The sequence below is a fragment of the Neltuma alba genome, unplaced genomic scaffold, assembly GCF_004799145.2.
Source record: "Neltuma alba isolate B1F8T4 unplaced genomic scaffold, ASM479914v2 tig00005204_pilon, whole genome shotgun sequence".
In the NCBI taxonomy this organism is placed as follows: Eukaryota; Viridiplantae; Streptophyta; class Magnoliopsida; order Fabales; family Fabaceae; genus Neltuma; species Neltuma alba.
Genome location: NW_021634019.1, coordinates 62370 through 74767, shown reverse-complemented (window position 1 = coordinate 74767; position 12398 = coordinate 62370). Strand labels below are relative to the sequence as shown.

Sequence of the window (12398 nt, the reverse complement as noted above, 5' to 3'; positions counted from 1 at the left end):
CTTCTTTTTTTTTTTTGACCATTTGGCTTATTACTTACTCCTCTAGTACTATCTATAAGGCGGATAGAGATATTTTTTTATCCTATTTATTAGTCACTTTATTAAATTTTCAGTGTGAATATACTATTTTGTTTTTAATTTATTATAGTGTAGGTAGCTATCTCTTTTGAAAGGTGTATATATTAAATATAGGTAAAGTTAAAAAATTATTATATTTTAATAGAGAATTAATGCATTTTAAGATTTTTTTTGTCTGTATAAAATATACTGAAAGTGCTTTATAAATAGAACTAGAGGAGTATTAGACTTATCATTTTAATTTTATGACATATAATAAATTAAAAAAATAAAATAGATAGCAAAAAATAAATTATCTCAATTAATTATAAAGATATAAAGATAAGGCTCCGTTTGTCACCATAACTAAAACAGCATATTTTACGTAAGTTGAGACAAAACTCTTCTCATGTAATAATATCATATTTCGTAAATCACAATTAAAAAGTTACTTATAAATTATTTCAAACAAATACCAAGATAGATAGGACGTTAGGATGACTTCTTTAAGTGAGGTTAGGAAAAGTTGTCATATTTAAAACAAAAAATAATAATTTCTTTATTAGATTATAAATATTTTGTAACATAAATTACACTATAAAATAAATTTTATATTTAAAATAAAAGAGTAATAATTACCGTACTGATTGCTGAGAGCTGATAGCAAACGCGTGATGCGGTGATTGCAATATATTTATGTCTGTGCTTGCTTTTCAAACATGAGAGCTCGAGGTTTGATGTATGGGTAAATACTAGCAGTATAGCCGGTAATATGGGTTGTGACCTACAGGCCAGCCTGCCAACCCACTCTAAAGAGGCGGGTTAGGGTTGTTTTTTTCCAGCCTGCCGAAAAACGGGTTACAGCAGCCCGGACTGTTTAACCCGCGGGTTAAAACGGGTTAGCCCGCAGGTTGGCGGGCTGGCCCGTATAACCCGCCATATTTTTTTTTTTAATTTTATATTTTCCCCTTTTTCGGTTTTCCCTCCCAGACTCCTGACTCCAAACCAAAGTCACTAAGACACTAATCTGTAAGTCATAACCCTAAGTCCCTAACCCTTCCAGTTTCAACAGCTGACCACTTGAGTACTCGACCAACTATCCCCGACGACTCCCCCCCGTCCCTCGCCTCACTCGCTCAGGCGCTCGGCGCTCCCTCACTCAGTCACTCCCTCCTCTCACCTCTCGACTCTCAGTCACTCCCCAAGGACCCCAACACTTAGTCACAGACTTACGGTCAGTCTTCACTCTTAGAGTCTTAGTACGACACTGACTGTGCCTGAATCTCACTCCCTCAGTCCCTCTGACGGTCTGAACATCACCACTCACGGAGTCACGGCCTCACGCTTAGGCTCTCACGGTCATGGCTCACCCTCACCTCACGGCACGGTCACCGGTCACGCAGAGGCAGAGTTCGAGAGACTGAGACAGCAGACTCTCATCTCACACAGACACCCTTCTCTCAAGTCTGGAACTCAAATCCTCAACCTCAATCTCACTCACTCTCGTCTCTGGCGACTACCGACGGCGACTAAGGGCTCTTGGAGTTGGTGGCTGGTCTCACACTCTCGCTCGCAGGTCAGAGGTAGAGACAGAGATCGCGTTCGCATCGGTTGAGTCCGTCTCCCTTCTTTATCGTCATCGAGCTCCAGTCTGGGTTTTTCGAGCTCCATTGCTCCAAGTCTCCCTCCTACTCCGTCGGTGATTGTTCTTTTCTCCAGTTCTCCCTCCTGCACTCTGCCTCGCGCACACAGTCACTCAGCCACTTTGCTGACTGCTCGCCTGTTTTGTGCAGCTGTGCTCTCCTCTCCCTCTCGGCCTCTCGGTAATTTGCTAATTCATTGGAATACTGGATTGATTAAGTCATTAATTTAACACTTGTTAAGGTTGAGATTGTGACTAGAATACTGGATTGATAGATTGATTATTCTTTCTTCAGTTAAATTTCAATTTTTTTTAGTTATGTTTGGGCAGTTTGGATCTGATTGAAATAAATTAGTAGAATTTAATTTTTTTTCAATGTTTTCTTGTTCGTGTAATTGTTGAATGGAAATATGGAATATCTTTTGCAGTATACGTTGTTAAACCAAAATGGGTGATGAGGCACATAAAAGGAAGTATGTTGACAATGTTGCTGAAGTAATACTATTCAAGATGAATATGCTCCACCCGTGTCTTCTATGCCTGAATCAAATAAAAGGGCTAAAAAAACAACATCTGAGGTTTGGAAGTTTTTTACTAAAAGTATTATAGATGGCAAAGAAAAGGCTACATGTAATAGGTGTGGAAAAGTGTATGTAGTTGGTGGTAAGGATTATGGGACTTCAACTCTCCGACGTCATGTTAATGTATGTGTGTCTCTTCCAAAACATAAGAACATTGGTGCCATGATGATAGATCAAGCAGGGAATGTGAGGGCTAGACAAATTGATCATAACAAGGTCCGGGATAAGATTGCTTTTGCTATTATTAAACATGATCTTCCATATTCCTTTGTTGAGTATGATGCAATTAGGGATTTACTTTCATATTTAAATCTTGATTACAAGAACATTACTAGAAAAACTGCTGTGGTGGATGTTTGGAATTTCTATCTTAGTCAAAAAGAGATCCTAAAGAAAACATTAGCAAACAGTCTTTGTAGAGTGTGTTTGACTTCTGATTGTTGGACTTCTATAATTGGTGAAGGATATCTTTGTTTGACTACTTATTTTGTTGATGATAAATGGAAGCTTAATAGCAAAATCCTTGCATTCTCTAAGATGGATCCTCCTCACTCTGGGATTGAATTGGCTAGAAGGACACACGATATATTGAGGGATTGGGGGATTGATAAAAAGGTATTTTCTATTACTTTGGATAATGCTTCAGCAAATGATAATATGCAAAATTTGCTGAAAGACCAATTGAATCTGACCAATAGCTTGATCTGCAATGGAGAGTTTTTCCATGTGAGATGTTGTGTCCATATCTTGAATCTCATAGTGCAGGAGGGCTTGAAAGTAACAAGTGATGTTATGCATAAAATCAGGGAGAGCATTAGATATGTAAAGCAATCACAAGCAAGGTTCATTAATTTCAAGAAATGTTGTGACAATGTTGGGGGTATTGAAACTTCAATGGGTTTGAGGCTAGATGTACCGACTAGATGGAATTCAACATACACAATGCTTGAAAGTGCTATTAGATATCGTCGTGCTTTTGTTAATTTAGCTTTTCATGACACCCATTACCACTATTGTCCAACAAATGAAGAGTGGTCTAGAGCAGAAAAGATGTGCACATTCTTAGAGCCTTTTGCAGTGATAACAGACATGATTTCTGGCTCATCATATCCCATTGCTAACATGTATTTCATGCAGATATTTACAATTGAGTTAATGTTAAAATCACATTTGGATGATGAAGATCCAGTGATTCGGGATATGGCTGTGAGAATGGTTGAGAAGTTTGACAAATATTGGAGTGATTATAGTGTAATTCTTTCTCTAGCGATTGTTCTTGACCCACGGATGAAGTTTGATGTCATAAAGTTTTCTTACTCAAATCTTGATCCCATCAATTATAATGATAAGGTTGAAAACATTAGGAGCAAGTTATACTATGTTTTCAATTATTATAGAAATATGGGATCATCAACTTCATCTTCGGTCCCTTTTGTTGGAGAATCAAGTTCAACTTCTAATCTCAATGTAAGAACTGAGATGGCAACACCACCTTCTGACTCTACCTCTCATGATAGTGATGATGAAGGCACCACCTACTTGAAAGCTTTTAGGGTGGGTTTGAAATTCTTCAATACTTATGACTTAAATGTCTTTTTTGCTGTCCCTTTTCATGACTTAGCTTTTACTAGTTCTTTATTTTAATGATTAATACTGCAGAAATATCTTAAATGTAAGAGCAAAGATGCCACATCAATTGAAAGGTCTGAGTTAGACTATTATTTGGAAGAAGTGCCCCTTGATCCTAACTTGTTTGTAAAATTTAATGTTTTGGAATATTGGAAGACTAATGCAGCTAGGTTTCCATGCCTTTCAAAGATGGCATGTGATATTCTTAGTATTCCAATTACTACAGTTGCCAACGAATCAGCTTTTAGCATTGGTTCAAGGGTTCTCACAAAATATTGAAGTTCTCTTCTTCCAGAAAATGTTAAGCTCTTATTTGCACTCAGAATTGGATTCTTGGTTTTCCTAGTGGTAATATATTTGTTTTGTATATATTAAGCTCACCATAGTAGTAAATATGCTAACACTTTTTTCTTATATGTGGCAGATACATTCGAGTCCGACATCAAGAAGAAGGACATTGTTGATGTTGATCTTTTGGATGCTTCAGATATTGCTTCTAATGTCATTATTGCAGATTGAAAATCATTAGATTAGACCTATTTTGTTTGAAAACTTTGTATGATTAAGACTTGTTGAAACCTTGAAGGTTATGTTTCTAGTTTATATGTTGGATTTGCTGATCAAATCTGGATTGTATAACTTATAATTGTATTTTGGTAATAGTTTGGATAAATTTATATTTCAAAAACATGCTGTAAAAAAATGTTGAAAAAAAAAATTGGCGGCTGGCCCAACCCGCCATGGCGGGTTAGGGTTGGCTTTTTGCTAGCAGCAACCCGCATCGTTTAGCTCGCGGGTTGTGACGGGCTGGCCCGCAACCTGCGGGCCAGCCCGTTTTCCCAACTCTAACTAGCAGTACTACCAACGTATTCAAGTTAGGATACTCTGTATAACAGGTGTACCCCTACTCCTCCTTCTGTCAATTTCTGTCAACACGTAAAGATTTCCTTTTCTTTTCTGACAGTAGTAATAATTTTTTCTGCAACAATTTGCTGGTCCCATGGAATTTTAGATTCCTACTTTCTTCCAGATAGTTATTTTAAGGAAAAAAAACTCAAATCAAGTTTTAACACTAAAAAAAAGAGACTAAATCAACAATGTAAACATATCATGATGATGCCCGTCAATGGAATAAAGTTTGATCCAGGGCACTCATCACTGTTTCATAATTACTTAGTATTTATCATATATGAACCGTTCAAATTGAATCCGAATGATATAGATTTAAAACTTTTAATAAAAAAATCATTTTTGAAAAAATATAATAGTTAAAAGATTATTTTTATTTTATATTTTATACCAATTAAAATAATTATTTCTAAAATAAAATTAAAAAAATAAATCTGATGGGCAAACTGGGTACTTATCACTTATCACTGTTGATAAGCACCCGAACTTATTTCAATAAAACTTTGTTATGAAGTAGTACTAGGGAAAAATAGTCACACGGTTGAGACAACACCACACTAGTATAAAGCCCAGAATAATAACTAATAATATTCTTCTAAACGATGATTTTTAAGCATGTAAAGAAGGCTTTTGCAAAATGAAACCGGCGAAGGAGGTTATAGCAGGATGAAACCGAAGCTTTTTCCAAGAAACCGATGATATTTATCATTTTTTAAATGTTTTATTGTAATTAAAAGATCCTAAATAATACTACATCCCGTCCTTAACATAATAGTTAATTTGATATTTAATTTAACCTTAAATGTAAGACTCCAATCTATTTATCTTTTATATTTATCCATTTTTCTCAAGGTAAGTCGTTGTAATAGTTACATATATTAAATGTTTTATCAAATGATAGTTCTAGTTAATACACATGATTAGTAAGGATATTTTAGGAAAGATAACACATATTTGTTACAAATAACTAATTTAACTAATTCTCTTAATTTATTCAAATTAGGCAACTAGCTCTTATATTAAGAACTAGAGGTAGTAGTATTAACTCTATATTAAAATTTAAATAGTAAGTTTTTAAATCTACCCTTATTTAATATATATATATATATATATACACACGTCTAAGGAAATAATAATTTACAAAACAATAAATTAAGGATATAATAATACATTATAATAAATAATATTCTCTTTCTGCTATATAAATAGCTAGCAAGGATTGATTTGCTAAAATTTACCAAAATTTTTCAGAAAAACAGAGGACTGAGAATTGCTAATTTGAGTAGTTAAGTATTGGTTTGATTGCCGGTTGCTTCTATTGGCTTTAATATTGTTGAACTTTTATGATGTCTTTATGAAACCTTATCGCAACTTGTTTTCAAAAAAAGGACGAGCGAGGAAACACCTTAAATTTTGTAACTTTAACAAATTAAATCACAAGTAAACTTGAGAATCGCTAATTTGATGGACTTTTATGTCAATAATTTGTTAGTTAACAGTATTACATCCAGTGCTTAATATAAGAGCCAGTTCATTAATTTGAGTAGATTAAGGAAGTTTGTTGAGTTAATTATTTGTAACAATGAGGTGTTATTTTTTCTAAGATACCCTTGTTAATCATGTATGAGCTAAAACTACCATTTAATTGAACTTTTAACATATGCAATTATCATAAGGACTATATTGAAAAAAATAGATAAATATTAGAGATAAAGTGTATTGGGGTTTTATATTTAGGACTAAATTAAAAGTCAAACTAGCTTTTATATTAAGGAGCAGAGGTAGCATAGTGGACTGTACTTGGATCGATGAGAAGAAGCAAGGAATATAAGAATGGACCACTGACAATCAAAGTTTCTTGAATTTGTTAATGGGAACATGCTTATAATAAAAGTAGGATGTATTCTAAATGAAAGTCAATTATTGGGTTGGAAACATTAACAATAAGAATGAGTAGAATGACACAAGTTTTACAAAGTTACTTAGATCGTTGAGATATATGTTTTCGGATACAAACCAACGTAGCTTCCAAAACATATCTATCATGCCAAGGAAATTTTATGCCTGATGGATATGGAGTATACAAATATATGATTGGTCTAATAACTTTTTTTTGGGCCAACGATTAGCCTAATAACTACGGCTCTATATAATAATGAGTATGAAGGATAACTTAACTGTCTATCTAAAATGTGGAATGTCAAAATACAAAGTATTATGAGATTATTCAAAATAGATTTACTGCGAAATTAGAAGGGATCATTAATATTTAATCTCAATATGGCCATAATTGTTCCTAAAGTATCTTATAATTTCTATCAAATTATGTCATAATTCCTTTTGAATTAGGGCAGAATCCATTCTCATTATATCTAAACAACTAATTAAATCATGAAGTCAATGTTTTAAAGTCATAAAGAATCTTTAGAACTATATCTAATCTAAATATTTGTGTCTACTTCCTTAGATTTAAACTCTCTTTTTACCTCCAAGTTCATTAAGATCCCTATAGTTTTGATTTAATGGTGTCCAGTAAAATCAATGCACAGCACAAAAAGAACAAAAAGATAGAATTTTAAAAAAATTAAAATATCTATAAATAGAAATCAATAAGAGTCAAAATAAAGCAATAAAAACTAGTTTCTTTTGCATTGGGTTACATTTCCATCCCAAGTAAATAATCTGGAAACAAATAACAAATTCAATAAATTAAATAACACAATATCTGGAAAAGAAACAAATACTGAAGAGAATTATGATTGGATACCTTTAGGATCAAATAAAACCTCTTTATTTAGGCAGACTAATCAGCAAAAGGCTAAATGCTTCCTGGGCATGGGGGCGAACTGACGAGGTTAAGAATGGCTTCCCAATCATCCCCCACTCCCAGGTTTTGTTGTGGTGCCATCTCATTAAATCCGTACACCAACACATCGTCACTATAGTTGCACCGTGTTGATCTGAATGCTTCCAAGGCTGCCATAATATTGTCTTCGCCCCCCAGACTTCGCACTTGGTCTCCACATGCTTCATTCATAATGACTCCATTGTCATTTGCGACGACGGTGGCGGAAGGAAGTGAACTTTGATTGATCAGCGCCAGGGAAGTATTACTATCCCTACATTTGGAGTTGGCAGGGACGGTGTCCGGGAAGCTCGACGTGGACGCCGGCGACTCCACGTCGTCGGTGGCAAGCATCATGGCGTACATGCTATGCATTCTGGGGATGTTCTCTTTTGAGGGATTCGACGCGGCGGACGACCATGAATTCTGCCATACCTTGAGCAAGTCGAGGCAGGGAGGTGGCGATGGGCGAGGGGTGACCTTGTTAAGGACGAGCCGTGTGTGAGAAGAGGAGGAGGAGCCGAGCTGGCTCTGGATCTGAAGCTCAGAATATTCTTTGAGTTGCCTGGCTTCGGCTTGGAGCCGAGCAGTCTCCCACTGAGCCATATGGCTGAGGTTGGCGTCGTCGTTGATGGGCTTGTGGGTGGTGGGCTCGATACCCATTCTGGCGAGCCTCTTCTTAAGGTTGGTGTTCCAGTAGTTCTTGATCTCGTTGTCTGTTCTCTTTGGCAAGTGATGTGCTATCACCGACCATCTGTACGTACATGCATTTATATTGTAAAATATGTACCAAGAAAGCATTCAGGAATCATATTAATATATTTAGGAATCAAATGATTGAATGGAACTTACTTGTTTCCAAGAAGAGCATGAAGTTGAATAATGGTTTGATCTTCCTGTGAGCTGAAGCTGCCTCGTTTGATGTCAGGTCTTAGATAATTAATCCATCTCAGTCTGCAGCTCTTCCCACATCTTCGGAGTCCTTTTCCTCATCAAAACTTATAACGCATTACTCATCTTCCTTATCACTATCATTTACCATTTCATTAGAAGAAGAATTTACGAGGGGATTTTTAGATTAGAACAGATTCGTGAGCAGTATGTGTGTGTGCATGTGTGGAATAAGAGGTAGTAGAGTGATTACCAGCTCTTGCAGGCAAGGAAGACCAGCTTCCGGGGCCGTGTAGCTGAATGTAAGACATGAGCTTCTAGTCTTCCTCGGGAGTCCATGGCCCTTTCTTTAACTCTACTTGTTTCTCACAGCAGGATGATGACCTCGCCATTGCAATCCCGAGAAATGCGAGCGAGAAAGGAGAAACAAAACTATAAGGACAAAACAAAAGAGTGAGGAGCTTTGAAACAGTACAGATCATAAAGTAAACTGAAAGAAAGGAAATCGGCAAGAAGATTGATGTTGTGTGTGTGTGTGTGTGTACACTCTCTTAGGATCTCTGAAAAATGCTGGAGAGAAATAGTTGGGCTGTGGTAGAGTTTAATATTTATATATATCTTTTACTTGTTATTTGTTAACTTTTGGCTTTTGTGGGACTTAATTGAGTATTTTGAGCATAATTCAGTATTAATGTGAGATTTGAGTGCAGCGGTATAATTTGAGAATTAGAGTGGCTTAAATGCTATTTTTTAGTTAATAATTGTTATTCCCATTATTCTTTAATTGGGGTCACATGATAGTCTTTTGTGAATTTAATTGTGCAGGTGATAATGTAACTTCGATCCATTGGTTAAGGACAATTGGAGTCATTTGCAAGCTTAATGAAGGGCAAGGATGGAATTTCACAGAGTGCAGAATTTAATCAATTTATGTTTCTGATTTTTATAAGAGGGAAATTATATAAGTAAGGGCCTTTTTTGGAAGCTTACTTGTGGATCTAACCTAAGCCCTTGGATCATATGTTCTGTTTGCCTCGTCCAAACATGTCCTAACTAACTTCCAATTCCCAAATTCAGATTCTTTCTTCTTAGCCAGATCGATCACCATCTCTCTAATTTTCTCCATCCATGGCCATCTCCTAATTTCGCTTTTCCATGACCGATCACCCTCTCTTGTTTTCCTCCGTCACCTCCGTCCCTGAATTTCGTTCAATTTAACCGTCGCTTTCCATCTTCCCTTCGTCACATCACCTTCTCCGCACACTTGCTTCGAGACACAATGGCTGAAATCTTGGATTGCTTTGGTGTGGCTATCTTCGTTTCCTCCATGCGTTGCTGAGGTCCGAGTTCCTTGCTGGTGATGATCTAGTCTGAGTCCAAAGCTATGAAAGCGAGTTCCATTCCTCTTAGTCTTAGTTTTACCTTCGCTTGTATCTGAATTGTGATTTCTAGTTGGAGGATCTGATTCTAAATTTGTGATCGTAGTGTATACTCTGGTTAGATACATTTGAGGCCATGTCTTGTGTTGGTTAAGCTACTGGATTATATCTCTGTTTTCTCCTTAATTCATACTACCTCTGGTCCTAGTTATAAGAGCCAGTTGACTAAATTTGAAGAGATTAAGAAAATAATTAAGTTAGTTATTTGTCCTAAATATATGTTATTTTTTTCTAAAATATCCTTACTAATAAAGTGTATTGACTAGAACTATTATTATTAGAAGGGCTACTTTGAAAAAAAAAAGTATAAATATGAGAGACAAAAAAGTGGATTGAGGTCTTATATTTGAGACCAAAATAAAAGTCAAACAAGATCTTATATTAAGGACCGGAGGTAGTACATGTTTTGATATGCTTGCTATAGTGTGATGATGCGTGTGGATTAAGTGTTTTGAGTTAATTTGCTGAGTTGGCGACTAGCTGAACAGTGAATAATTCAGTGTTCATCCAGCGCATATTTGGCATTTTTAAATGCTGTCAAGTGTTAATTAACTAATTTGAGTAGATTAAGAAAATTAGTTAAGTTAGTTACTTGTAATATAATAAATGTGTTGTTTTGTCAAAAATACCCTTGCTAATCATATGTATTAGCTAGACATATTATTTGATGAAATATTTAACATGTACAATAGTTATAATGATTATCTTGGGATAAAATGGATAAATATGAGGGAAAAAAGGTGTTGTATATTTATAATTAAATTAAATATCAAACAAATTCTTATATTAAAGATTAGATGTAGTATGATATATAGTGGTGTTTAGGGACTTGTAAACATTCACTTAGGTGGTCACTCAGGTGCCGTTTTTCCTAGCAAAGAGAAGGAAATAATTGATTGGAACTAGGAAGAATAGAGATTTGCTACCTCTAGTCTTTAATATAAGAGTTAGTTGACTAATTTGAGTATATTAAAAAAAATTTAAATTAATTATTTATAATAAATAGGTGTTACATTTTCTAAAATACTTATATTAATTACATGTATTAGTTAAAACTACTATTTGACACACCTTTTAATATGTGTAAATAAATGCTCAGCGGTTGTGGCTATGGAAATGCTGGAGACATGAGAGAGAGAGAGAGAGAGAGAGAGAGAGAGGACACCGAATGATGAAAGCTAGGTAGGACATACAGACCACTTGGGGAGAATGCATATAATTATAATGAAAGGAAGAGAACCTTTATTTATGGCATCACCACCAATTCGTCGCATGCATGATGAAATAAAAGAGGCTTCTTCTCACCAACATTTTACATTTCTGAGGATGCAGCAAAGTTGGTTTTTGTCACTTTCGTTTGGTTGGCACCATATTTACGTACTCTATTGGTTTGGTGTGACCATAAATTTTTTAAAGATGTTATTATTGGATGAAGAGAGAGCAGTATATCATCGATTACTTGTTTTTTTTTTCCTTCCTGGGGTAGAGCTAACCACTTGAAGTTTAATAGTATTATTATGTTCTAACTCTTCCCGTTGTGTTTCCCCTTAATTTTTACCCATCAGTTCTTAAATGTAATAATTAGTTAATGAGTTGGTTTTTATCGATTTTAAATGTAAAACATTAACTCATTTTATCTTTCATAGTTTAAAAAAAAATTATTTTATTTCACATTTATTATTGTTTATCAAGCTAATTTGTTTAACTTATAAATTGGATCTATAAATTAGTTAAATAGCTCTTGAATCAAAAGAATATTATTATCTCCTGCCTTAATAAAGTGGCTCTTATATTTATCATCGCATTACTCAATGCTTCTGTGTTATTGGATAAAATACGTACGTAAATTGGGAATCAAAATGGTATTACAGTACTTGAAAGGCTTTTTTTTTTTTTAAAAAAAAAGACCCATTTCAGTCTTTAATACAGGATCTAATTAAAGAATTGATATTAGTCTTGTATGCAAGATTTATTTTATATGTTTATCATTTTTTTAAATTAACCCAATTATATTTCTTTAACAATAATCAAGCAGAAGAGAGAGGAAGAAATTAAGAAATATGCTTAGAATATCTTAGAAAAAAAACATATCATATTAGCTAATTTAACAAACAAATTCAATCTACTTAAATTACTTAATTAGGTCTTATATTAAGTACCAGAGGAATATTAATCATAGTTGAAGACCATAAATTTTAGAAATTAAAAATATCAAATTCCTTCAACGAAATTGAAATCTCTTGAATTGATGAAAATGCCCCTTCCCTTTGAATTTTCGAGTTACCCCCCCCCCCCAAATTTACAGTACTCATGTTAATTTTTTTTTCTTCCGGTAATCATATTTTTTATGTTTTTTTTGCCCGACTTTACTTTCTTAGTATTCATTTCAAAATTTTCAGTGCTTA

The 12398-nt window shown here is 34.6% G+C and overlaps 1 pseudogene; it reads right to left on the bottom strand.

The window, feature by feature from the left end:
- Nucleotides 1-7636: 7636 nt before the first annotated feature.
- On the bottom strand, nt 7637-8946 carry LOC114747104 (transcription factor MYB16-like; annotated as a pseudogene).
- Between the last annotated feature and the right edge of the window lie 3452 nt (nt 8947-12398).